This window comes from Chelonoidis abingdonii, chromosome 4, assembly GCF_003597395.2.
Source record: "Chelonoidis abingdonii isolate Lonesome George chromosome 4, CheloAbing_2.0, whole genome shotgun sequence".
NCBI classification, from domain to species: Eukaryota; Metazoa; Chordata; order Testudines; family Testudinidae; genus Chelonoidis; species Chelonoidis abingdonii.
Window position 1 is genome coordinate 89,859,759 of NC_133772.1, and position 23,351 is coordinate 89,883,109.

At 45.1% G+C, this 23,351-nt stretch overlaps 1 protein-coding gene and 1 pseudogene across 5 annotated transcripts in view; one reads left to right on the forward strand and one right to left on the reverse strand.

The window, feature by feature from the left end:
- The window catches only part of MAPKBP1 (mitogen-activated protein kinase binding protein 1), a 141,478-nt gene that overhangs the window by 105,955 nt on the left and 12,172 nt on the right, over positions 1-23,351 (reverse strand). The gene's annotated exons all lie outside the window — the stretch shown is intronic.
- Positions 1,788-21,941, forward strand: LOC116832798 (small ribosomal subunit protein eS26 pseudogene; annotated as a pseudogene).

Genomic DNA, 23,351 nt, shown 5'->3' on the forward strand with positions numbered 1-23,351 from the left:
TCTGCACTTCCCTTCCCCAAGAGGCACTTGAATTAAAACAATCCCATAAACAGAGTCTCTCAGCCCTTGGGAAGGGGAGGCAACAGGGAGAATCCGTTCAAAACACCTGTGTCAGGAACCTGATAGGGCATTCAGAACAGGTAGCAGCAAGCAGCTGCCCCCCACTGCTCTGCAAAAGAGGATACGTGAGGGTCAGCTCCCTACTGGCTTCTGAAGCACAGTGTAGCTGCCATTAAATTGCTGCCCACAAGTCCAAGTTTTTCCGTTTATCACAAAGCTGAAATCTCCATCTTTCTCCACTCCTCACCCTCACACTAATGCCTGAGATTTAATTTCCCTTTAAATAGAAGTGCCCTTCCTCACTCCTGCAGCCTTTATGCTCCTGAAAAAACGTTGCAAGCTCCAGGTTCTCTCTCTGCTCCTCGCACCCACCTAGAGTCCTTATCTGCCTAACTGCAGGCCTGGGGCCTGAGTCTCAAGCTTCTGTGGGATTTGCAAGAACTTATCTACACATGGTTACTCTGGAACACCTATTCAGTGGGTTAAGATAAATTGGAACAAGGCTCTCTTATTCTGGAATAAGTGTGTCCACACATGGAGTTAATCAGGGATGGACAAGTCCTAAGCAGAAGGAGAGAGATCGGTAGATCTGACTTAGGCAGGCTACAAAAAAGACAGTTCTTAAACTCTTGGGACCCACGGTTCCAGAGTCACTTAATGTCAGGAATATTTTATTTCCCCAGTTAAAAAAAAAAAACAAACAAAAAAACCCACTCCTTTTATGTTATTTGTCATATGGCGGAGAAAGGGGACAGGGACAGATCTAGGTTTCCGGCTTTTCAATTTCTGGCTGTAAAGCGGTATAGGGGGAACTCATCCATTCATCTGAGCTAGCCACCACAGTGCAAAAGTGCTTCTTTGCCACTGATATCTGGTCTATCCTTGGAGCGATCCAGCCTTCCACCAGTCTGAAGTTTGGCAAACCATTTCCAGGAGGGCAAAGTGCAACTGAGTACTTCCAGCGTCCCCCTGACTGTTCACATTCTAGCAGCTTATATCCCTGGAACCACTTCCTGCTGAAAGTAGGTCAGGGCTGCTAACCACCAGTCTGCTCCAAATTCAACTACTAAGATCAGAGATAGGAAGAGAAAGTGGTTTTGGAGTGAGAACAAAATGGAAGTAACCATGATTCCTAAGGGCAATGTTTCAATTACTCAAAGGGATTTGGATTCACTCAGCAACAAACAGGTCTGAAAGTGTAAGGGGGCATAGTTTATCATTATTCATCACCACTTCACAGGAAGGAAAGGCTCTTTCCACAATCATTTTCCTCTGTTTCATACAAACATTAGTCATCACAAGAAGTGAGGAAAAGAGGACACAAAACAGCTAGGAAGAATTTAAGCAAAGACTGCACAAGGCTCTATCAACACAGTTCTGCAAATGCACCATCCCCCATCCCAATCCCAGCCCTGGGCCTACTCCTAAACAGAGAGGAACGATAGTTAAAAGTTTGTTATGGAGACAGACATCAACTGCAGGCCACAATGAGAAGCAACTAATTTCACTTGTGATAGAGATTTTAAAACACAGGCCTTCACAAAGGAAAAGACTACTGGCATCTACTCCTCATGCTACTTGATGAGGCAAACACAATTTGAGCACTTCAATAACTCAGACATAGGTTAGGGGTTTGTTACAGGAGTGGGTGGGTGAGATTCTGTGTCTTGCATTGTGCAGGAGGACAGACTAGATGATCATAATGGTCCCTTCTGACCTTAAAGTCTATGAATCAAGGCTCAATTCCAGAAGATGACACGCCAAACTCCATACACATGCAGATTCCCAAACAGAACGATTATGAGGACACACTGAGAGGTGCTCAGAAAGCCTTCATTACTACTGACTCAGTACACTGTCCAAAAAGTCCATCCCACACCGGTAAGAAACAACCTGCATAGGCTCAAGGAGACTGAAAGGAGCTGAGATACTCCAGAGTGAAATCAGAGAAAGAGAACAAAGCCCTGGAAAAAAGAGCCAGACTGAGATTCAAAACTATGCTTTCCCCGGGGCTCCTCCTCACCTCCCCACATTCATTTTAGCCATTAAAGAACCAGGACACTATTTGCCATGAACCAATTTTTTGGTGGGATGTAACTGACTGTTGGAACTTTGTGGGCACAAGGACGAGGGAGAATGAGAAGATACATGATTGCAGCGAATGGGGTGATTCAGAAAGGCGATATTGGCACTCACTTAGGATGACCTGCATAACTAATTTCTGGCTTCCCTATTAATGAATAATGTTGCCATCCCAACTCCATGCCAATCAAGCCCGCACACCTCACTGTAGTAAGATGAGGCCCTAAGATATAAACCTTGGTATCAGAGGCCCAGTATGAGGCCTAAGGCCTGAACTAAAGTAATGGTCAAGACTTTGCTAACACAAAGCAAAGTTAAGCTGTGAGCCAGAGGCAGGCCCTGCTCACAGAAGCTGGCAAGGAAAGGGCTGCTGCTGCAAAGAGAGACATACCTAAAAGGTACTGGACACCAGATATCAGAACACTGGCATACTTGTACACGCCACACAGATAACAAGGAACAAGCTGACCCATCCCAATGACAGAGCCAAAAGGGTAATATGATGGATAGAGTTGTTTTGTTCAAACCAACATGTACAAGGTGAGAGGCGGCACCTTACTGCGTAGAGGGGTTGTATCTTGCTACGTAAAGGGGTTGCACCTCAATACGTCAGGAGTGATGTGTAACTTGTTTGTACCTCTGTATAAGAATGCACCTCTGAGTGGATGTCTTTGTCCAGCCTAGGGGGCAGTGGAAAGTCCTGGCCACTGACTGAGCTGAGTCCATTACCAGGGGACGCACATTCGTAGTATGTCCTGTAGAGTAAAGTCTAGTGGGAACTATTACAGTGCTTCGTTTGACAATAAACCTGGCCGATCTACCTTTGTACCTTACTAGAGTCTGTTGTCACCGGGGGTTCTCTCGAGGTCTGCTGTGTCAGCTATCTGCGCAGAGCTGGGGCAGCACACAGAGGGAACACATGCACGCAGCCAACTGATATCAACATTGAACGGAGCAGAGCACTACCCCAGTAGCATATGACAACACTCACCATGTGTTCTCATCTATCACGTGTGGTATATGAAAACTCTGAGACACATGAGATTTAAAAAAGTGGAACAACTGTATCTATCCTATCATGCCAGGTGCTTTAACTGCCATGAGGCCAACTGATCAGGTCTTGCAGAGAAGAGGAGAGCTGTAAGTAATCCATTTCAGAAATCTCTAGAAGCAACTTAACAGTTTTACTATACACAAAAACCTCACAGATGTAAAGCCCGATATCTCAGGATCTTCCAGGAACAGAGGCAAGTTCTCTGTCCCCAGTGGAAGGCTGAGAGCTCGCCTCCATTCACTGATACAACAATTAAACTGGTCCCGGACTGACTGTCACCCGCGATACACCTCAGTCCAGTGCGATTTGGGGAAGGAAATTTACATCTGTATCCATATCTGGACGGGGAGAATTAGAGGCATTTTATGTACCAGGTTAACTTAAATAAAAGAGTGGCTGCAGCTTAAAGTTTCTCAGGGGTTGGGAAAGCTGGAATAAAAATACCAAGATCAGTGGTCAGAGTTCAGGTGAGGCAATCGAAGATGTGCGGAGAAGGCCATTTATCACACAGATAGCGCCGCAAGGGGGGAAGGGGCATTTGTTTCCAGCTAGCCCTGAATCTTGCCATAAAGACAGTGTGCACAATTATTAGTTACTATTTGTACTGCAGTAGCACTTAGATGTTTCCCATTAAGGTCACTGCGTGAGGCACTATAGACACACGTAGTAAGGAACAGCCCCTGCCCTGAAGAGCTTGAAATTCAAGTAGACAAGACAAAGAGCGGACGAGGGGGAAACAGAAATATAAGAAGAGCTGCAGTGACTTGCCCAAGGTCACCCAGCAGGCCAGTGGCAGAGCTGGGAATAGAGCCCAGGACTCTTGAGTCCCAATTTGGTGCTCCATCTATTGGGCCAAGTTGCACATCTCCAGCACTTAGAATCACAGAAATGTAGGGCTGAAAGAGACCTTGAGAGGTCATCTAGTCCAGTGCCCTGCACTGAGACAGGACCAAGTAAACCTACGCCACCCGACAGCGTGTTTGTCCAACCTGTTCTTAAAAACCTCCAGCAATGGGGATTCCACAACCTCCCTAGGAAGCCTGTTCGAGAGCTTAACTACCCTTTTAGTTAGAAAGGTTTTCCTACTCTCTAGCCAAAATCTCTCTTGCTGTAGATTAAACCCATTACTTCTTGCCTTACCTTCAGTGGGCATGGAGAACAATTGATCATCATTCTCTTTATAACAGCCCTCAATATATTTGAAGATTGTTACTAGCACCCCTTCAGGCTTCTTTTCTCAAGGCTAAACACACCCAGTTTGGGGTTTGTTTTTTTAAACTTTTCCTTATAGGGCAGGTTTTCTAAACCTTTTATCATTTTTGCTGCCCTCCCCTGGGCTCTCTCCAGTTTGTCCACATCTTTCTTAAAGTATGCTGCTTGGAACTGGACACATATATGCCAACGAAGGCCTCATTAGCATTGGGCAGAGTGCAGCAATTACCCCCTATGTCTTACATACACCACTTCTTCCCCTGCCTTCAGCCAAAAACCAGGCCCAAGACAAGTATAAGAAAAATGCTTCCAAGCAAAAATCAAAAGGAAAATAGGAGAAAGTTCAATTCCACTCACTTTTCCATGCATATTTCAGATGTGTGGTGAAGAAGCCCCAAACACCCATGGGCCATTCTTTTCAAACCTGTATGCCTAAAGTTAGACACTTAAGTTCACTGAAAGTACTTAAACAAATGGTTTTCAAAAGTGCTGAGCCCTCGGCAGCTCCCATTGACTTTAAAAGATGTTAAGCACTTTTGAAAAACCAGGCCATTTATTTAGATACCCAAGAATGTAGCTGGTTTGAAAAATCTTGGTCAGTGTCCTGGACAAATACCACCACTTAGTATTACATTCTGCCTCCTAGAATATTCAAGGCGACCCATCACCCTCACCAGCTTTGCCTGGCTCTGTGCAATCCCCTCCTTCATTCTCTGCCCTTTACCCTGCAGAATAAGCTCCTTACAGAGGAGACCTTATAATAAAGTGCCCTTTGTACGTCCAAGAATTAAGGAGCTCTCCCTGTCTTCCAATCAACATGCACATGAGCACTACAGAGCTATCTCCTGTCAGCTGGGAAGGAGATTGTGTGCTATAGGAAAAGCATTACTAGAGATACAGAAAATGTCTTTAGAAGCATGGAGCAAGCACTGACTTCCACTGGTCCCTCACCACCATCCCCAGCAGTGCTTTCCAAATGCCTCACCTGAAGCACAATGCCCAGATTGCTCTAGCCTGAGGGCTCCCCTACCACCAGGTGTAGAAAATTCCACAAAATCGCAATGTGCCAAACCAGCATATAGAGTATGTGATATTTTGTTCTTCCAAAAACAGGCAGGCCCTGATCCACTCTCTGTTGAAATCAATAGAAATCATCTCGTTGACTTCAATGAGGCTTTGGATCAGAACTCAAGAATAAGTGAGAAATCTATTTTTTTTTTTAAATCCAGAATCAGATGGTTTAGGTTTTGTTTCATTGCCCCATCTAAAAATTGTGTACTTTCTTCCAGGCATGCTGGACAATATAATTTTCAAGACCGGGGAAGAGCACAGCTGGAAACTTAGCAGGTACATGGGCACAGCTGCTGAATCGAGAACCACCTGGGTGAATCTTTGCCTCATAGAATATTCTGTTTATGCCACATGCTACACAGCCTTCTCTCTTGTTCAAAGGTTTAAACTTGCCCTAAGCAAAAGGCAGCCATTACTCACAAAGCAGCGATCTGGAACTCTCGATTTGGTTTGGATCTTGCTGAACAGTCTAAATTTTTGCTGGGCAAATGAATCCATCATTTCAAAATGGTTCCTTACAAATCAGCAGAAATAAATCATCTGTTCAAATGACAACAGATAGGCAAATATGAATAGAGAATACACAACAAAGAGAGACAAAGTTAGAGAGAGAGAACCACAAGTCAATTCCGAATGATCATTCTCGACTTGCTGAATAGCTTGTTTATTCCACTTCACCCCACATGCTTTGCATCAGATTAATTCCTCCTACGACTTCTTGCAAATGTGTTTGAGTTTGTTCTCTTTAATGAAAATGAGTAAGTAAATGACAGGCACAATAGTTCAAGCAAGCCAGTTTACACAACGACTTAAAAGGTGACCTACAAAGGGAAAAAAATGCACTAGTCCCCATCTCACTGATGTATTAAGGTAGCATGAAAAGGCTTCCTCTTCACTCCACTTGTTTGCTTTATGTAGTATTTTTAACACCATAAACACAAGTCTTGTCTACCCAGGAATCCAGACTATGGATCACTAGACAAATAGTAGGATTATGAAGCACAAATACTGAGGAAGTGAAACCTGACCAAGAGGAAGTGATTTTTATTTAAACTTTTTCAAACTTGTTTGTTTTTAACATCCAATTCCTGATATTTCTAAGGTTAGGAAAAACCCCATTATTTTCAGGCCTTCTTTATACAGCTGAAAAGAAAAAAAAAAATGGGCACGTGCCCAATTTCCATCTCTCCTTGGCAGATCACTATTTTTGCTTTCAGTTTTTAATTCTCAGCCAAATTATTCTGCTCAGAAGGTAGAAAGAGGCAGAATCAGGAGATGCAATCCTAAAAGCATCTTACATTCCTGAGGCATCATTTTCTTATAAATATTTTAGATACACATTTCCATAGTGACATTTATTTGTCAGGGAATCTGGGTTTCCAAACGGTATGTTCTGGTCAATATACATATTTGTAAATACCTTGCCTACTGGTCACAGGGCTGTTTTGCCTGTTTAAAATAAGGACCATTAGAGCTGGCAAAGATATTCAAAGAACACATTGTAAATCTGGGTTGTGACATCTAAACAATGCTTGTAGTTAAAACATGTCAATCTTTTGGAAGCTGTACCTATTAATTGCTCTGGTGATCATATTTATGCTGTACTTCACAATTTCTAGAATCATGTTGCATATAGAGCCTCTGTCCAGGTTTCTATATTTACCACTGCACCTTAATGCCTAGACAACAGTAAACGGTGGGATACTGGTTTTATTTGTACTGGTTCATGAATGAGGAGACAGGAGAGGGTGCAAAGATAGCTCCTCCATAAATTTTGTAGCTCAGCTGATTATCCGGGGAAGAGCTATAGGATGGAATATGGCTTATTATTTGTCAGAATAAATTTAAAAAGTGCAAATTATATATTGCATTTATTGCAAGTGTTGAAGCAGGATAAGAAGCTATAGACAAAACACTTTGCTAGACTGAACTTTGGAAAGATTCATTAACAAGTTAGTCAATGGTGGAAAAGTTTCTGCGCCTTGAGGCTTAGGTAAGTATGTGCCAGGTGCGAAGAGCAACCCTAATTTTACGCATTAACTGTCTCTGCTGCTGTCTCTGTGGAGGCCATTTCCAGTGTTTCCTTTGGCAGCAAGATATTTATCTTTGAGTTTTGCTCTGTTATATGCAGTACAAGAGACCACAGGAGCACGACAGCTAGCTTAACTGGTATCCTCTAGGGTGGCTGCCACACGGACGGTTATGTAGGCGGACATTTCTGCTGCATCATTTAGCATGACACACTAGATGACATTAGAAGCTCTAGGAGGCCAGCCACCCCAATTTTAGAGATCACCTCAATTGTGTCATGCGTATTCCACAACCCCCACACACCGTCTGTGGGACAGTTAGGGACTTGAGTCTCCCACATCTCAGGTGAGCACGTTAACCACTGAGCTATTTAGTGGTCTAGCGATTCCTCTGGTTGCAATGGGAAAATACCTCAGGCTACTGTGAGGAGGAATTCAAAAATAATTCATGAGAGAGCCCCAGGAGAGCAATGCAAAGCACAGACTGCAGGTCGTGGGATACAAAACTCTACAGCAAACCTCATGAGATTCCTGACAAAGTTCCCTCTCCCTTAGGGGAAAAGGGTTTGTGCATCTTCACACTTCTCCACAGGGAACAGAAGCTCTTGTCCCAGACAGCCTACCCTTTATGCTGCTCTCTGAGGCCTCAGCCTGGCACCATGGTATTCCAAAGAACTGGGTTGCTATTAGCAACGCTTTCTCCTCCTCCCCCACAAGATAGCAAGTGGAGTTGACTCCAGAGGGACTTCATACACCTGGCAAGGGAAGCCTACTATATTGGTGCTACCCCCTGTCTTACTACCCCAATCCCAAACACACTGAGTTGGGGGCTTTTCCATCCCTCCATGCATCCCAGTGAAAAGAAGCAAAGGAGCCAGAACTATTTATACTAACAATTTTATTGCAACGGTTCTATAGTATATAAAAAAGGCTCCATGGTTTATTTCCAGCCAGAAGTAATCCAATGCTGGAATACTCCAATTCATATGTTCCAAGGCTCCAATACATATGTTTTGAACACAGTGACCAGAAAGAATGTCACATAAAGGCTGTTACTCTGCAGTCCTATTACGACCGGTACGATTACTATCCCAGCAGAAATATAAGCTGTGTTAGAAAACAACATGTCCAAGTCTCTATCTACACTTAAATCACTGCAGCGCTTCAGCGTAGACACTGCAGTGACAGAAGTGGTTCTCCCATCAATGGAGTTAATCTACATCCTGAAGAAGTAGTAGCTAGGTCAACAGATGAATTCTTCTGTCAACCTAGCACTGTCTACAGCAGGGGCTAGGTCACCTTGACCACATCACTATAGGGTGTGGATTTTTCACACCCTGAGCAACATAGCTAGGTCATCCTAACTTTTTAGCGTAGAACTGGACCAAGAAGCTAAATAAGTCACTTGCCTGAACAGCACTGACAGATTTCTACTCCAGCCCCAATGGTTTCACAACATGGAAGTTAAATCAGTTCTTGTCATTTGTAACCAAGTTCTGATTGCCAAGTATGACGACGTGGGGAGTTTTCTTGGTTTTTCTTGGCTTGCATGCAGAGGGGGTGGGACTCAGTTTCCCTGGGTGTTACTGGTTTAAGAAAGTGATGGTAGAGGAAGTCTGTTGTTACAGAGGACTGATGACGGAACTTGGGACCCCAGCCAATGGCCTGGAGAATGGATACTCCAGAGACTGGGAGGCCCAGCTCAGCTAAGGAGTCACAGCCGGTTCTGGCTAGTGGGGGGACAATGGGCTGTGGAGAGAGGACCCTGGTGACCTGAGAACAGAAGAGAGGAGAGGTGGTCCAGACAACCCTGTTTACCTGGATATAAGACAATGGACAGAGGCGGAGCTTGGGGCCAGTGATATCAGATGCCCAGCTGGGAAGCAGGGGGACTTGGAGAGAGAGAGCAGGCAGAGCCCACCTGGATGCAGGGGAGACTAGGATGTGCTGTGCTGAGGGAGGCCAGGCCTGAGGACCCTGAGAGTTACCTATGCTGTGTTCAAAAGCTCAATAAACCCTCCTGTTTTACGCTGGCTGAGAGTCGCTCCAGTCTAGAGAACATGGTTGAATTATTCCCTCTGGGAGCGGAGGCCCCGGAGGTCCAGAGAGAGTGGACTCCCTGAGGGGGCTCATGGCGAGAAACAGGCTTGCTAAGGCTCAGAGAGGTGCGGTTCCAGGAGGTGGAGAGGCTTAATCCCCGAGAGTGGACCCCCAAGAAAGGCGGTCTCACTGAAGGTGGGGTCCCCCCAGGGACTGTATGGTGCCAAGAGTGGGCACGACCTGCGAGTCTGTGACACCAAGAGATCAAGCAGGGATGGCCAGGTTGTGTGACCAGAGAGGGGCAGATCTGCAGTGCATAATGTTTGAAGTAATCCTAAACACTTCAGACTCAGGCAAACTGAAATGAGGAGCTTTACACAGCTAATTACGGGCCAAATTCTGATTCTACTGAAGTCAACGACAAAACTACCATTATTTCAGTGGAAACAAAATTCAGCTCAATAGCTATAAATTTCCACTAATAGGAGAAGTAAAACCTTGGGGCTTTTCAAAAGCACTCAGGATAGGCTTAAGTCTGCTCCCATTAACTCCACCAGGTGCAGCTGAGGGAGGAGCCAGTTGCAGCCCAGTTCCATGGTCGCACAGCGTACTTGAGGGCAACTGTCTGCCAGACAGCTGGAGTGAAGTAGCCATCAGTGGCACTGTTATGCAGATCATCCCAAAGGAAGCCAACAAAGCCCTTTTACCAGATCATGTACTCTGCATATTAAACGTATTTCAGAAGAGTTTTGGAAAGTATTTACAGATTTTATCAGTACTTTGCACATCCCTCTCCCTGAAGAGCCAGTTTATATGAGTCTAACAGTACAGGACTCCAAAGAGGAGGAAAGTTGCCTTCTTCTTTTGTAGGGCAAGAGGGGTGATTAGCAATGTTAAAATAGCCAAATCCAGATTAGTGAGCCAGTGGGTAGCTTTGGGAGTGGCTTGATGCAAGTCTGAGATGCCACTGGCAAATGACTGAAGCAAACATGGATTTGCAATGTGGTCCATAGTACGCGACTGGTGTCCACAGTCACACTGTGCGTTGTTGCTCATCTTCATAAGGCATAAGAGATGACAGCATCTGCTAGGCACTGTTCTAAAATGGTTCAATGGGGACCATTGTTTCCGGGGTAGGCTGAAGCCTGGAAGTGCTTTTGTGGGGTTGGCAATCAGGCGTTTGTGTGGGACATTAGCATTATCCCAGAATTCTTTCCAATGTGCCTCAGGATGGAATGAGGATGCTGTAGCCTGATCCCAAAAAGGCTCATGAGATTTCAGACATGTCTTCGGAAGGTGCTGGCAGTTCTCAGTTCAAAATAGCCATGGTTCAATTGTGCTCATGACCTGGGTGTGTGTGTGGGTACGTCTACACTGCACGCTTATTTCGAATTAGCTTAAACCGATATTACAAAACAGATCTAATAAAATCGGTTTAGCGCGTCCACAGTGGGATCCCGAAATCGATTGTTTGCGTCCATGGTCCAAAGCTACCATCGATTTCAGGAGCGGTGCACTGTGGGTAGCTGTTCCTCAGCTATCCCATAGTTCCCACTTCCGTGTTGAGAGCACAGTGCCTGATGGGGCAGAAAACAATTCCCCGGGGGGTGCTGGGTACAGCCTCACCCCTCCCTTTGTGAAGGCAGCAGACAACGCTTTGGCGCCTTTTTCCCGGAGTGCATTGAGCAAACGCCATAGCACAGCAATCATGGACCCTGAGATCACAAACGGTATCCTGACCGTTGTCAACACCTCGCGTACTCTCTGCCAGCAGCATTCAGTACACAGAGGGTGACATTTACAGTACTCAAGGAATTATTTATTTTACTTCTCTTTCACGTGCTGGGGGGGGGGAAGAGACTGACGAGCTGTTCCGTGAACCACGCAAGACACCGTGTATTAAGCTACAGACATTGGGCGCTCAGCCAAGAATGCAAATAGTTTTCAGAGACTGCTGTGGAGACTGGTAGCTGTAGTCCTCATTACCCCCTCCCTCCCTCCATGAGCATCCGTTTGAGTCTCTGGCTTCCCGTTACGGTTGTCACGCACCGCTGTGTATCCTGGAGTTTATTTTTCAAACGCTTTGGCATTTCCTGTTCTTTAACGGAGCTCTGATAAAACAGATTTGTCTCACCATACAGCGATCAGATCTAGTATCTCCCGTAAGGTTCAATGCAGGAGCTACTTTTGCATTTGAACTGCATCGCCACCCGTGCTGATCAGAGCTGGACACGTGAAAGCAGGAAATGTCATTCTAAAGGTCTCGGGGCTTTTCCTGTTTACCGGCACTCCGCATCCGAGTTCGGATTGCGGACCAGAGCGGTCAGTGGTGCACTGTGGGATACCTCTAGGAGGCCAATAATGTCGATTTCCGTCCACACGAACCCTAATCCGAGTTATCACTTTCGAATTTAGCGCTACTCCTCTCGTCTGGGAGGAGTTCCGAAATCGATTTAAGGAGCCATTTAACTCGATATTAATGACGACGTCGTGTGAACGGGTACAGCGTTAAATCGGTATATCGGCCATTAAACCGATTTAAAGTCACAGCGTAGACCTGGCCGACTCTCAATTTTGGATGAGGGGTATATGTGGCAGAGTGACCACCAATTGACCAGGTGTTGATTTTACCATTCCAGGTCTGATTCTCATTATGGCATTAGGCCACACATCCAGAGATTGGCATGTGAGCTGCCCACTCAGACCAGTGCACAATAATCAGCGGCCAAGAAGAGCAGCGCTAGAATTACTGTTCAAAGTGTGTGCAAACCCGCACGCCATGTTGTTCGGGCAAGGCTAGACCTTGCTTTTTACCTTTTGTGCTGGTTTTCTCCAGATGGGTTTAAAGCCAACCTTCTGTATAAGGTAACAGTAAGCACTTCACATAGGTAATGTTTCGGACCCTTTGCCCACAAAGGTGACAAAGTGGTTATTTGACAGCCTGGTTGTTTAGGCAAAAGGCTATTACCAAGGTTCTGAAGGCGCTGGGGAGGGGCTTTCAATATTGAAAGCATTCCACCATTCAAGGTGGAAGGAAGGAAGGTGAGCTGCATGAAAAAGAAAACACACTTTGGTCATCTCTAAAAATTTACCTTAAAATAATCTTGTCCATACCATGTTACAATCATAAGGTCAGAGACCTCAGACTTCCCAGGGCTAGAAGCAAGGACTGCATATCCCACCAGACAACCGTGTATCTCCCCTATCCAGGAGTATGAATCTCCCATCTCTACCCTTGCCAGGTATCAGTTTATTTATTTATTTTTAAAATGGCGGCTGTTCCAAGCTGCTCATGGATTGTTAGCAACAGTTGCAAGCAAGATGGATCAGTGGGCAGGGTACAGGTGAAGCAGTCAAGATGACATGAAGATGAAGAATTAAAAATGGACATATATGTATCATACACACACACACACACACACACACACACAGTGGATTAAATGAGCTATCATCTTGTACATGACCTGATCTTGCAAATACTTCTGCACGTACTTAACCTTATGTCCATCAGCTTGAACGGACTACTCACATACAGTTAAGCACATGTGAATATGTTCGCAGGACCGGTGCCACAGTTTGCAACTTTTTTTTTTTTTTTTTTAAACTGGGATCATAATCACCATCCAGAATAAGTTTGTATACATTACATACATGCAACAATATTATAAGCCACTCTGCAAGTTAGTGAGAGTGAGAGAGCACATCTGTGTGTCTATTTTAAAATACGAGAGAGAGAGAGAGAGAGACCGACCTACTTCCTCTGTGTTTATATATAAATAAGTTTTTTTCTGGTCCCATCATCCACCCAACGCCCAGAACAGCAACACTGTTTAAATATCCTTTACAATCCAGGATCCTGCTTGGCAGCTGTTTACAGCTCTTTCCTTTCTGGGGAACTGGGTAGAGACATCTAAATTAAATCACACTGGAGAGCAGCATGTGGGACAGAACCCAGGCAGGCAGACAGACCTGGAGACCTAGAAATAAATCCCCTCTTCCAGACGAGGGACTGCATCATAATAAGCATTATTTCTGCTTCCAAGAGGCAGGGCGCTGATTCTGAGCACAGCACCCCCTTCATTTCAGGAAAATCCATGCTCCCTAGCAAGGAGAATCATCCACTTGGACATTTGATAATGGATTTTGCTTCTAAGCTCTTCCTTCTGCCCTAACTGCTTCTGTGGCTTACACTGATCGCTGATGATTTACAGTTCTGCCGTCTCCCCAGCATGAGAGCTCCCAGGCACAAATAACCCCAGATGCTTAATGCTACACAGATAACAGGCTCCAGGCCCAGAGCTCTTCTCCCCACAGCCTGGGCCAGCAATGTCAGCTCTCTTCTGCCTGGAGAATTACAGCACTGTTTATACTGCCTTCACCTCTGAGAGGGTGGTTGACTAAGGCATGTCAGGCCACTCCTCCCAGTAAGATGGGAGCCCTGGTGTCAGAACAAGCCATGCACAAAAGAAAAAAAAACAAAAAACTCCCCTATGATTGCCAGCAAACCTTTTGGGGTGTAAGTGAGGCACAAACTGGGGAGTTTCCCTGATTCCTTTAAGTCTTCTGGAAACAGCACCATAAGCAAAGCCACAAGTCTCCTTGCAGTGAGCAACCCTTCTCTTCCCATTGAGATGCCCCAGAATTCTCTATGGTCAAGTAATATCCCTGCAACCCCACATTCCCACAGGAGTACCCCACCTGCCTCAATTGCAAATCCCCCATATCTTCCTTTAATATTTTACTTCACCGAGGGGAAAACTCAGCTGTCAAGTCAGGACAGCAGAGACAGTGACTGGGAAGTGATTTTGCTACAACTTTAGCCTTTGTTTCCAAGAGCATCACAGCTTTTTTAACAACATTGTCTATCATGACACTGAGCTCACCTCGGCTCTCATTCCACACTGCTCAGTACAGAGTCGGGGTCAACAGAATTAAAATATATTGTGTAGAGATTATATACACATTATATATTAAAATATACTGTGTATACGCAAATAAACGCACCGACATGTATTCATGAAGGATAGGTCCATCAGTAGCTATTATCCAGGATGGGCAGGGATGGTGTCCTTAGTCTCTGTTTGCCAGAAGCAGGGAGGGGACAACAGGGAATGGATCATTTGATGATTACCTGGCCTGTTCATTCCCTCTGAAGCACCTGGCATTGGCCACTGTTGCAAGACAGGATCCTGGGCTAGACGGACCATTGGTCTGACCCAGTATGGCCATTCTTGTATTAGGATGCTTGCTCTCTCTCTCACAAGCGACCTTCGGCTAGGCCAGCCTCTCTCAGGAAGAACACCCCGCTACACAACACCCAAACCTGCTGGAGAGTAGGGAAGAGGAGAGGGAGAAGGGCACATTAATGGGCTTGTTTACACTCACATTTTTTTTAACCTGGAATTAACTGATAGCTAAGGTGAACCACAAAACTTGTATGTCCTGGGACAAGTGTCCGGAGAGTGTCCAGACTAGACTGCACGAACTTGCCAATTAATGTCTGGTAGTTAACAATCACTTCACAATACGCCAGCCCCATGTGTGCATGTATCCCCCAGCCTGTGCAGCTCAGTATTGTGGCACTGCTCCCAGGTTCCACTGTGGAACGCACATTCAGACTATATTCAGTGGCGTGTAGGGTATGTGCAACCACGTGCAGCAGCGAAAAGCAGTCTGCATCCACACTGTGGTGTGCAGCTACCAGTTTTAGTGAAAGGTTCTGGCAGAGGAAACTTGGCAGCAGTGAAAGGTCCAGTGTCCCAGAACCTCCCCACTGCTGGAGCCTTTCCCTGTGTCAGGGAAGGGCTCCAGAAGCTGGGAGCTGACAGAGCCTTTGTTCACTGCTTTCCCCTGCCAGAGCCTTTGCCCGCTGCCCGAGTCTTTTCCAGGGCAAGGCTCCAGCAGCTGGACACTACATTGTTAAAAATCACAGTGTAGACAGGGAGGCAGGACTTGGGCGAGTAGAGAGCCTTTCAGGCGTCTCTCTACTCTACTTGCCTAAGACATGCCTCACTGTCTACACTACTATTTATACCCATGCTAGGAGGGCTACACGGTACGTGCACTAGACACCACTGAAAGAAGCATGCAGCACAGACACACCCTTAAAGTCCCGGATCCTCCCCATTTAGACAACGCAGCCCCAGACTGGTCAGGGTACAATGGTCTCCGCAACAACAGATTATAATGGCACAAATCCAGGGACTATATATGATTCCATTTATAAGCCGAGGCGGCAGCCGCAGAAGCAGGGAGGAAGGCTTCTGGGACAGCAGGTATTCCAGAGAACACCAGCTGGGAAACGTCATTTGCAATAACCGCTTGCAAAAATATCAACATGTAAAACAAATTAGTAGGAAGTACTTTCCCCTATAGTCCCATCTGCATAATAGATGCTACCATGGTGGGGGCCACAGTTACAATAAAGTAGTCCCCCAGGGGGCTTGGGCTTGCACTGTAGATAGGAATTAAATTTGTAAGCACATTTAGTAGGTATGTAGCATGGGAGCAGTTATCGTAGCATTACTAACATTCGAATATGCTGTAGTGTGGATAGGCTGCATGGATCTTTAATGCCATGTCAGCTACTAGCCCTCACATTCCTCCCAAGTAGTCAGGGAAAATAAAACAATAAATCAGACCACAAGTCACTCCGTTGACAGTTGTGTTTACACCTATGCTCCTGGGTACAGCCATTCATTTTGAGTACCTTGGATAGGCCCTGGTCACAACTAAGACTTTCGCAAACACTATGCTCTCTACACTACACTGCACTTGCAAATAGACCTGTTCACTTGCTGTATTTGTCTGCAACAAGTCTGCTGCATAGGTTGGAAAAATTATTTACCTTGTATCCTTGGTCTGAGGGGGAAATAGCAGCACAAAGTGAGGCTTATCATTCAGATCTAAACAGAGTCAAACTGCTCATAGAGGGATTCGGCGGTACCTGAACACACCAAGGCCTGTAGAAGTTTACATGGTCTCTGGAACATTTCACAACACACCCAAGTCAAGATGTTGGCTATAAAGAAGTTCCAGAAAACCATTCCCAGCATAACCAAAGTGCCCTGCCTTAACCCTTCTCCCCTCTCAGCCAGAGTGCAAGGTATTTGCACTGCTGATTGCACATAAAATACTTCTCAGCAGCTTAACTGCAGAGTCAAGCAGCACAATCTGTGGATTATCAGCTAGGAAGATTATCCTCCCAGTGCTGGAAAGAGATGGATTCCCAGTTCTCAAAAGAAGCTCAGGGTTTCATGAACAACTGTGTCCAGTGGCAAATTGCACACACGTACAAGGAGGAAATATTTGCCAAGATATCATATTAAAAGCATTTTATTCTGTCTTTATCCCCAGCATCTCTAACAGCGTCCACAGTCCCAGCTATAAGGAGCTTTGAACCATTTTTTGAAAACGCAACTTAGACACTGTTTAAACATGGTTCCAGCTAACCTGGTTTCCAATGTAGTTTGACAGCAGATATAGGCTCAAGAATGAGTGACCCCAACCGAAGCTCAATCACAATTTTTGACAGCCCATTTGAAAATAGCTGGGCTTCATCTGTGTTGGCCAACCAACCAATATTTGAAATTACTTTGTCTGGAGCAAGGTGTAAACCAATTTAGAACTTGGATATCAAACAAAATACTGAGCATTTGTATAGCATTTTATCCATAGACCTTGAAAGATATTGCAAGATGCAGTAAAGTACCATCTCTATTTTACAGGTGGGGAAACTGAGGCACGGGGGGCACAAGCCAATGGCAGATCTGGGTAAAAAAAACTTCCCAATTCCCTGATCAATACTCAATTCATGGGACTATGCTGCTTCCCTTGACTCAAATCCCACTTTAGACAGGGCCCCTGAAACCTCATCTGTAATGCAACTATAACCATGTTTGGGATACTTCTTAAAACTGGTTAGAAATGGTGGTGATGACTGAGCTTATGGTTTTCAGGGACATGATTAGGTCCCATTTAAAGTAAAACTTTAAAAAACTATGCAGTAAGCAAACCATAGGACAACCAGATTGTAACTAGGTCCCCTGACTGCGTTAAGAGTTGTAGCACAGAAGAGACCTAAACCAATACAATACTCTCCTATTTAATCCATCCTTGCAAAAAAACAATAATACCAACTCTCCCACTCTCAGGTGGCCCCCCTGCATTTTAAGGAAATAACAGGACAACCATATGAGAAACGGACATTGCCCTATAATTTTGATGGCTGGGCTGCATTTCAAAATTTTGCCAGTAGAGATCTTTTGGCTCAGAGTGAAAGAAAAATAACCATACCCACAACTGACAAAAGCCCTAGACCTGGTCTATGCTAAAATATTTAGATGCAGCTAGTGTAGACACCGTTATACTGTCAAAAGAGAGTCATTTTGCCAGTAGTTTATTTCATGCCAATACACTATATTGGAAAAAGCACTTTTTTGCCAGCACAAGCTCTATCTCTGCTAGGAGTCTTTGCCGGCAGAGTTATACCAGTAACCCCTCTCTAGCGTAGATAAGGTCTAAGACCGCATCTTCCAGCGTCATCCATGTACTCTGTATACTTTGGTATCATCATCGCACCCTTACACCACAGTGCATGGCCCATTTCAAAATTACTGCTGAAACGCAGGACAAAGTATGCCCTGCTTTGATACTGAGAACAAGTCATTGCCACCAAATAAGGAGACAAGCCTGACTAACTGTAGGTTGTTCCCTCTGGAAAAAAAAAAAAATCCTATTTAACATTTCCGTGATGACGGCGTCTAAGGGTCTCAGTTAGGTCATGCTAGGCATTGTCAAAACACACTAACTGTAAGGTTCCTAGGGAAGGGCCTGTCAGTCTACGGCCCTGACCCTGCAATACCTCATGCACATGCTTTACTTTATCCACTCTAAGTAGCTGTATTGGCTTCAATGGGATTACTCACAAGGCACAAAATCACACATGTGTAAAGCCTGGCAGGATCTGGGCTTAAAAGACCACTGCTAGCCTGTGTGCAGAGTCACTGGTGGTAGCAGCACCGAGAGTGCTGGAACAGACAAAGCTCTCCCGGCCACTAGGTTGCTAATTAGACCTGCTCCAAATGGATTTGGGGAATGGTGTTAAAAACATTGTCCCATCCACCAATAGGAAATTTTTACCAAAACATCCCTTCTATAAACAAACCTTTAGAGGCCTTGGCTCCTTACACCATTCATCTTCATCAAGTGTCAACTTCAAAGCCTTCTGGAAACATTTAAATTCTAACACTATTATGCACAGGAAATCTTAAGCATAACCACTTTCAATGCTGGCTGCCCTCTGCTTCTCGGGCTCTAGAGCAGGGAGGGATTTTTGGAAGGGTTGGGAGGCATTGTTCTCCACAGCTTATAATCAAAACCAAATACAAGGAGAGAGGTTAAACCAATGGGTTCCTCCTTTTATTCATCTCAGAGCTCCAGAAAACAGTTTGCTCTCAGACTGAACTGATTCTGACCAGTGGTTCTTTTATCAGAAACTCTTACATGTGTCTGTTATCAAGATATTAGTTAATGTTGTGACTAGATTTCCATTATAAACCAAAATTTCACCCTTTTACTTCCAGAGGAAAGAGGCTTTCTGGATGACATTTCTCATGAGTCCTCTTCTGCCAGAAGAGAATTTTGGGGGAGGTTTCAGGATAATCCAACAGGGCGTTAGGAACATAATTATTTTCTAAATAAAAAATTGTTTTCATTCTTGCAAAAGTAATACCCTTTATTGCAGCTGGAATGCCATGTGTCAAACTCAATGCAATGAGTTAGAAATTCCATGTTAGTTAACAACCATGTTGGCCTCACTGACCAATGCCACACTATGTTGGTGAATGTGTGGGATTGACTTTTAGAGCTCCTCACCTGGAAACACTGCATCAAGAGCAGTCCAGAGCCTTGTCTATAGTTCAATTTCCTGTAAAAGCTTCCCTTGCCACGGAATTCATAGCAACATTACAAGGCTTACAGTAACAAGATTCCTGGGACTACCTCTGGCCCTCCAGTCTAATTGATATGCTTCTTGATATACCTGATATTGCTGAAGACCCATCTCATTTAGGGCTCCCAAATTGTTAATATCAGTGAATCAGGGTTAGCAAAGGGGGAAATTGAGTTTTTTTTTTAAAAACATCTGTGACCTCACAGAGAAATGGAGGTTAGTATCGCTGTGTCTTAGCTCCTGTAAAGTGGAGATAACAATTCTGTCTGGTCTATTAAGTTCTTTGAGATAAGGACCATCTTTTACTATATGTCCATACAAGGCTCAGCACAATGGGGCCCTGATGTCTGTTGGGCCTGTGGGGTGCTACTGTCACGCAAATGATAACATTAATGAAGCTTTAGAGCTGTGTATGCTCAAAAGCTTGTCTCTCTCACCAAATAAAAGTTGGTCCAATAAAAATAACAACAACAAAAAATTACCTCATCCACCTTGTTTCACTAATATCCCGGGACCAACATGGCTGCTACATCACTGCATGCAATTAATGAAGCTTTGTCTACACTAGCATAGGGGAAGGTGGGGGAGAGATATCTTACTGGTGCACAGCACAGCTCCTTCCGTTGTACCAATGGCAGGTGTATAGACAAGCCTTCAGCTTTTTCACTATTATGCTGTCTAGAGGTGATCAAGTTTAAATAACCTTGTGGTAATGAAATTTCCAAGCCCTGTCTGCAAATGCTCCCACTGCTGTTCTCACAAATGCCAGCATTACAGTGGGAGATTTGCTGATCCAGGATGTGTGCCAGCCTCACTGGAGTTCTAATCATTCAAAGTGCATAGAACAGGCTATGTCTGGGGAAAAGAACTCCATAAGCAGAGTGAAGTTCCAGTGACTGGTGCTTTGCAGGAACCCTGGAGGACTTCATAAGCCACATAGGAGGCAGATGAATCAGACACAATGAAAGCTTGAAGCAGATGACAGTGGGGTTTGATTAGTATTGCAATAGTACTGATATCAAAGAGCCATTCTGCTAAGCACTGTAAAACACATGGTGACAGCCAATCCCTGCTTTGAAGACCAAGAACACTGGTTACATTTCAACAGCTGGAGAATCGATATCATGAGGGATAGTGCACTCAGCTCAACTTCAACCCCTTGTTCCCAGAAGTAGTTTGGCCCAAAACCAATGTAGTCTTATTCCACTCAAGTGCAGATACTGCTCCATGATACAACATGGGTGGGCCTACCCTATGACCAACAGCTGTGTATGACAAAGGGTGTCAAACATGACCAAGCCCACCTCTCCTTCAGTTGGCCTTGAACGTAGCTATCTCGTCTTTTGACCAGGTCTCTAGCAAAACTGAAGGTGCTGAACTCTTTGGAACCTATCCATGCCCCAGTGAGACAACAACTGAGGGAGGCAGGGGCTGTATTTTACAACCCATTTTCATAGCACAGAGACAACATTTAAGACCTGGCTGGCTTCACAGCCAACGCAGCACCTGGGTCATGGGGACAAAGCAGAACCTGTCTCACAAGCAAGGTTATATTTCCAAATTCCACACTCTCTCCAAATGCTATTTGACAAACATAAAGGAGACATACAATCAAACACAATACATGGTTTAAGTGCGGTAAGAGATCATCCAGACAAGAAGTGTGTGAGCGCCCAGAGCACATAGCAATCATTAAAATCCACACAGCAGATGACCCTGTTTGTGTACGTTACGCTCTCTGCACCTCACTTGTTAACATGCCATCCCTCCCTTCCCCTAGCAAGAGGCTCTAATGGGTCTTACTGACCTTCCTCCCAGGGTAAATATGGGACATTCCAGGAAAAGCCCAACATGGACAGCATGTCCCCAGACTGGTACAGAAATGTAACCGTACCCTAGCAACACCATCACTGTCCTACAGGAAGGGCTACATAGCTACTTTCCAAGAACCAAAGGACAACATCTTGTCCGTATCCAGGCAGAATCCACTTGAAAGTGCTGAGATCCTACAACTCCACTTGAAGTCAATGGGAGTTGCAGATGCTCAGCACCTCTAGAATCAGGCTCTTATTCTAACTGTAACAAATGCACAAGTTTGCTCTATCAAGAAGAGGCGGAACAATGGGCACTCCAAGAAGGGCCGCGGGCACATCCAGCCCATCCGCTGCACCAACTGTGCCCGCTGCCTCAACCAGGACAAGGCCATCAAGAAGTTCGTCATCTGGAACATCGTGGATGCTGCCACAGTCCGAGACATCTCCGAAGCCAGTGTCTTTGATTCGTATGTGCTGCCCAAGCTGTATGTGAAGTTGCATTACTGCGTCAGCTGTTCCATCCACAGCAAAAGTAGTGAGGAACCGTTCCTGGGAAGGACAGTACCCCTCGGCCCAGCTTCAGGCCTGTGGGCGCAGCCCCGAGACCGCCCCACAAGCCTATGTAAGAGATGGTGCTGGAAATGTGCATCTTGAGAGATCGCCTTAATAAACGACTTTACGTCTGGAAAAAAAAAAAAATCTTCCTTGCTCCAGGAACAGGAAGTGATTGGTGCTGGAGTTCCCCAGCAAAGAGACATTGCTATTGATTAACCTTGCCCTCCCCCTTTAAGTACAAACTGTGTTTGGCTTTCACCCTCTCTACCCCAGCTGATAATTTCAAGGTGGTGTATAACAGGTAGCACGGAGAGGGAAAGGAGGAGAGGAGAAATGTGCATATAAAAATGTTAACACAATGAACAGTCTGTCAATTACAAGCAACACGTATTTATGGGTTATATCTAAAGGAGGCAGCGTGGGCCAGTAGATGAAGACCCAGCCTGGGAGCCAGGAAAGCTGGGTGCTATTCCCATTTCTTCTGTTGACTCGTTCTGTAGCCACGGGAAGTCACCAAAGCTCAGTTTCTTCATCTGTGAAGAGGGGACAATGACGCCTACTCACCTTTCTACCGTGCGTGGCGATCTACAGATGTGCAATTATGAGATTTATCAAAGACAGACAAACATACAATTTTCTTACACCTCTCCTGTGGGCCCAGGCTTCAGAAAGAGCTGACTATGCTTTGTGGATCTTCCTTTCCACGTACAGACATTACCATGACATGACATGCAAAAAATTATTTTTGAACAAGCAAGACTCTTGAAAAGGCACATATGTCCTTTATAGTACTTGGACGCAGCCAAAAAGCATGAGCTCCCAAACTTGGACTCGCCCACATCCTCCCTGGCCAGCCCTGATCACACCAAAGCTTGACCCTCACCTTCCTGAAGCAAGGACTGCGGGGCGGGGGGGCTGATTTCCAAGGCCCCCACTTCATTCCAGGCCTCCTTATTCCATCCATACAACATTCCAGAATCATTTGCACAGCCAATGGCAGGGAAGAGGAGCTGGTGATGATGACAGAATGCAATGCAAAGAGCTCCTTCAGGAACTGAAAGCCCAACCTCAGGACATGTCTACACCATGGGCACTACAGTGGCACAGCTGCAGCTATGTCACTGTAGATGCTTCTTACATTGACAGAAAACCCTCGTCCATCACTGTAAGTAACTCAGCTCACCAAGCAGCAGTAGTTAGGTCAGAGGAATTCTTCTGTCGAGGTAGCTGCATTTATACTAGGGGTTAACATAATTTGTTGGGAAATAGTCAAGATGATTTTTGTAAAGGGAAATCATGCCTCACCAATCTACTAGAATTCTTTGAGGGGGTCAACAAGCATGTGAACAAAGGAGATCCAGGGGACATAGTGTATTTAGATTTTCAGAAAGCTCCAGATGCCTGCCAGGAACAAAAACTCTTACGCAAAATAAGCTGTCATAGGATAAGATGGAAGTTCCTCTCATGGACTGGCAACTGGT